The sequence below is a fragment of the Pleurodeles waltl genome, chromosome 2_1 (assembly GCF_031143425.1).
Source record: "Pleurodeles waltl isolate 20211129_DDA chromosome 2_1, aPleWal1.hap1.20221129, whole genome shotgun sequence".
NCBI lineage: Eukaryota > Metazoa > Chordata > Amphibia > Caudata > Salamandridae > Pleurodeles > Pleurodeles waltl.
Genome location: NC_090438.1, coordinates 309,408,533 through 309,413,054, shown reverse-complemented (window position 1 = coordinate 309,413,054; position 4,522 = coordinate 309,408,533). Strand labels below are relative to the sequence as shown.

Below are 4,522 nucleotides of genomic sequence, written 5' to 3'. Positions count from 1 at the left end.
AACAGTGCTGAGTATAGTGGTGTACACTGGAGCTGTGTACTGTGGAGTGGTGTAGAGTGGAGTAGGGTACAGTGTATTAGCATAGTGAGGGGTGTCATACATTGAAGATGAGTAGTGTTGAGTCGAGAAAACATTTATAAATTGGAGTGGCATCTCATACAGAAGAGTGGAGTACTGTGGTGTACAGTGTTGAAAACATATGTAGAGTGGATTTGAGTGATTAGCAATAGAGTGTACTAGCATAGAGTTGAGTGAAAATTTCGACAGTGGAGTATACAGGGATAGAGTGGAGTAGGGTCTTGTAGAGTGGAACAGAGTGTAGTAGAGTTTTGCAGAATGGCGTTAAATAGAGTGGAGGAGAGTACAATGGAGTGGCATAGAGTGGAATAGCATATAGTAGAGTAGCACAGACTGGAGTAGTGTACAGTGGAATGGCATAGAGTGTAATAGCATGTAATGTACTAGCATTCATCAGAGTGGCTAAAGTGTAATAGTGTAGTAATCTACAGTGGAGTGCATGTTTTATTGCATAGGACAAACTCCAGGGAAATACCTTTGGGCCTCTCAAAAGGAAAAAATAGGACAGTTTCAAACCACCTGAAAGCCAGTAACTTATATACCTACGCATCTATAATAACTTTACACTTCTCTATTATGAACACAAAACTTTGGTCTTCAACATTCATTCACTGCAACTCCATTGAATAGTCTTCCATTGCTTCGAACATTTCCACAAGCGTATACCGTAAGTAAAAAAACATTAAAATGGAACAGGTGTGGTTTATTATACTTGATATTCTATTTGTCTATAATGAATTAATATATTTAGCACATAGAAGCAGTAAATAAATGTCATTTTACATGTTCAGTACTTTAACATACATTACAGAGGTACCTAAATGGTAGCAGTGCTCTGCAGGGATAGGACACCCTTAACATGGACATCAGTCCTGCAGTACAATTTAAAAGCTTCGACAAAAACAAAGAGCTGCATTATTACTAGTTTCTTTCAGTGCAAATGTCTAAATTAAACATCAGAGAAAAATAAACAGACGTGCTTAATAATAAAAATTTGGTAGAGGATTAAAATATTATTATTTTTAATGTCCTTGTTTCTAATTTATAAATATAAAACAATATAAAACTATACACCAGGAGGTAATAGATGGGCATGGTGCAGCTGTAGGGTCAAATTTCACTTTCATATGTATGCAGGTAGGACTTTAGTGAGAGTATTTTGGTGTAGCTGTGGCTTGTTTTGCGAAAGAAGTCCAAGCCAGTGAGGTGCTCAATGTACCAGACTCGTGCAGTGTGGATCTTGAGTAGATCTTCCAACCACTTTGACTCTTCATCGGAACTATTACAGCTTTCATTGGTGTTTGGCCGATGAGGAAGCATGAACGAAACAACAGACAATGGTCCGGCACACTTGTCAGCTGGATGGTTGAAGTCAAGACACCTAGTTTTGACTGGTACTGAACCTTCAACAAAATGTTTTATTTTATCATATATATATGTGTGTCATATAATCCGTCATGGTCATAATCGAAGATGGGCCCATTTATGACATTGGCTCTATTGCGTTCTGTTGAATATCTCTTCACCAGCACCCTTTGAAAATAGTTCCATATTTTTTTTTAAAGCTGGGAGTACAGGAATCATATTTGTGATGAGCCGGGCGTCATATTTAGCTTCTGCAGAAGAGCTTAACTGAGGAGGGAAGAGGAAGCCGTAGGACATTTGTTTGTCTGCCTTGTAAGCAGAGCAGCTCTGACTGTTGCCAGCTGAAATGTGTAGGTCAAGTCTCACACAGTTCAATAAGTGCTCTTGGATTGTGCTCACCACTGCCTGCTTGGAGACGGTAGATGAAGTCCTCAGAGTCATCATGAAAGTTTCACTGTAAGCACTTTCAAAGTCACTTAGGTACAAGATGTTGTACTTCGTTCGATGAAGAACTGCTGGCCACCCACAAAGGAGGTTTCTGTCAGTTTTGGCGGTTGTTGGCACAACTAAATGCTCATCTATTCCATTTTCCTTGATGTGGTTGCTGGTTGGTGTCGCTGCTGCCTCCTTTGAGATTTGCTGGACCGATTGCCTCTGTATCTCCAGCTCTGGTTCTGTACCCTCCTCCGATTTTCTGTAGGAGTGCTCTCCAGCAACAACCGTAGTCTCTTCAAGTATTCTCTCTTCTGTCCCATTCGGGGACAGACACTTATTGAGTTCTTCAGCTTTATTCTGGTCGTCACACATGCACCCCAGCTCCTCGTTTAGTGTTGGAGTAGCCCATACAGTAGCAAGGGGCCTGAACACTTCCTCTGGCATTGCCAGCTTATGTGCAGTGACTTTAAGTAGGTGATTTAAGCTCCCGTGGGTTCCATTGTTCGGAGCTGGCTTTAACCCGAGAACATCATACATTACATTGTAGAGTTTAATAATTTCAAATGGAGGCACTTTGGTCTTGAATTTAAATGTAGGGCCATAACCTACAAATACAGTCTGCATGCTGGTGATCTTATTGTCATTTCCATGATCATCTCAGAAATAGCATTCTCCAGCAGGCTTTTTTATCCACTGGTTTCCTTGCCACATGCCATCCTCTATTCACTAGCAAATGGACATCCTCAATTCTCCTGTTGAAAGCTTAGTGCAAACATTTTAGAAAGTGGTGGTTCAGGTAAGGTTTAAAATGCTGATCTTGCTTCTTACATGTAAGGTTTGCAACTATTACTTTTGGGTCATATCTGGGGTGATTACTACATTTGGAGCAGATTCAGCCTAACATTCTATGCACCAAACAAATGTCATCAATATTGGTTAAGTTGGAGCTTAAGTATTCAGTTCTCTCACAAGAAAAATCTTCCATACCATGATCACCAACAAATATTACATTGACACATCGGTGGAGATTTTACTGTTTCAGGCCATCCATTAATTGACCTACAATTCTATCAACCTCCTTCAAATGAGCGCTTATCTCGGGTTTGAAAGGACCATGCTGATGATCTCCAACATTGGTCTCTTTAGAGTAAAAGGCATACACATATGGCTTTTCGTTATCTGGCAAATGCAGCCACTCAGCATCGCGAGTACTTGTTGCTCTTGAGGGATTACCACTGGCCAGAAGAATGTTCCCACCTTTACTCCTTGCTGGGTAGCCATACCCCAAAGTGGTTGACCTCCCCATCATCTGAAATTGAATTTCTCTCTCCCTCGAAGTCTGAAGTTGGCATCAAACACAGGGTCATCCATTGAATTGACAATAATTCCATGTGACGCAGGATATAACCCAGTTGATAGGGTATACAAGGCAGGGAAGGTCTTTGTTGTGTGCAGTGGTCTCATATAAGGTGAGTGTGTTCCACATGATCTTAGCTTATCAATGTTTGGCAGAACCTTGCTGCTTTTTTCCATATACGAGGCACAAAAGCCAGATGATCAAAGGATGACGAACAATGCCTGCTGGGCAATCTGGTGCTTTAATCTCTTCACAATCATCCTCCACCCAATGAGATTCTCCTTTACATATGATGTGAGAGTTGGTGCAGCAGTCCCCCTTGCCATGCAGTCATCAGAGCAGTGACAAGCACTGTCTTCGCCCCGCACCTTTCCACATCGATCCTTGGTACACTCCCTGCCTCGACCTGTCTTTAAGCAGTGGTCATCAAAGTGGATACAGCAGCTGTTGTAGCTCTGGCACAGGAAACGGCAGAAAATTTAGAAAATGCTAAAGTTTTGTCGTGATTCGTCAAAAAAGAGGAATGTTATTAGAGCTGTAGTATCTGAGAAAATCCTGTATTTGGGAATTCTAACTATAACTGCAGAGTTACAAACCAATTTAATGTGACTTCTTTCTTTTTGTTTATTGTATTTCATATGTATTTGTTTATTGGTCTACATAATCATGTGACCATAAATGAATATTTTATTTGCTCATGTAGTAAATCTAAAACTTTATATATGCAGTCTAGTTTAATTTGTAGGCTTCCTTGCCATTTTTAGTAGGAGTGTGCTACATATGAAGCCCAAACTGAATAAAAGCCAATCATTGTTGTTATAAAAATTAAGTTTATTATTTTTCCTAATGACAAATTGCCAGGTCCTCCATAAAGTAGTTTGGGTAGCTCACTGTTAGGTCACTTTTCCATTTTGGTGTACAGGAGTACATAAGGAAGATAGTTTTTTTAGGATACAGTTTTATTTTGTGAGACAGAGAGCAGGCAAATAAAATGTATGTAGATTAAGATTATTTTATTTGTTATGCATTTGCTTATAGATTTCCATTAGCATGTGACTGTAAATAGGACATTCAGCTGTTGATGTAATCAGAATTGTTTCATATGAATTCTAGTTTATTCTTTGGGCCTCTTTGCTACTTTTAGTAGAACTGTGCCACATATGCAGGCAACAGTGAATGAAAGGCAATCTTTGTTATTGTCGTAAAAAATGACCAGTGGCCAATTATCATGTCCTTCAAATAGTAGTCTGTGTGGCTCACAGCTAGGGCAATGTTTAATTTGGTTTG

At 39.8% G+C, this 4,522-nt stretch overlaps 1 pseudogene; it reads right to left on the bottom strand.

Annotated features, from left to right (window-relative positions):
* Positions 1–1,188: 1,188 nt before the first annotated feature.
* On the bottom strand, positions 1,189–3,696 carry LOC138259644 (autotaxin-like; annotated as a pseudogene).
* Positions 3,697–4,522: the final 826 nt, after the last annotated feature.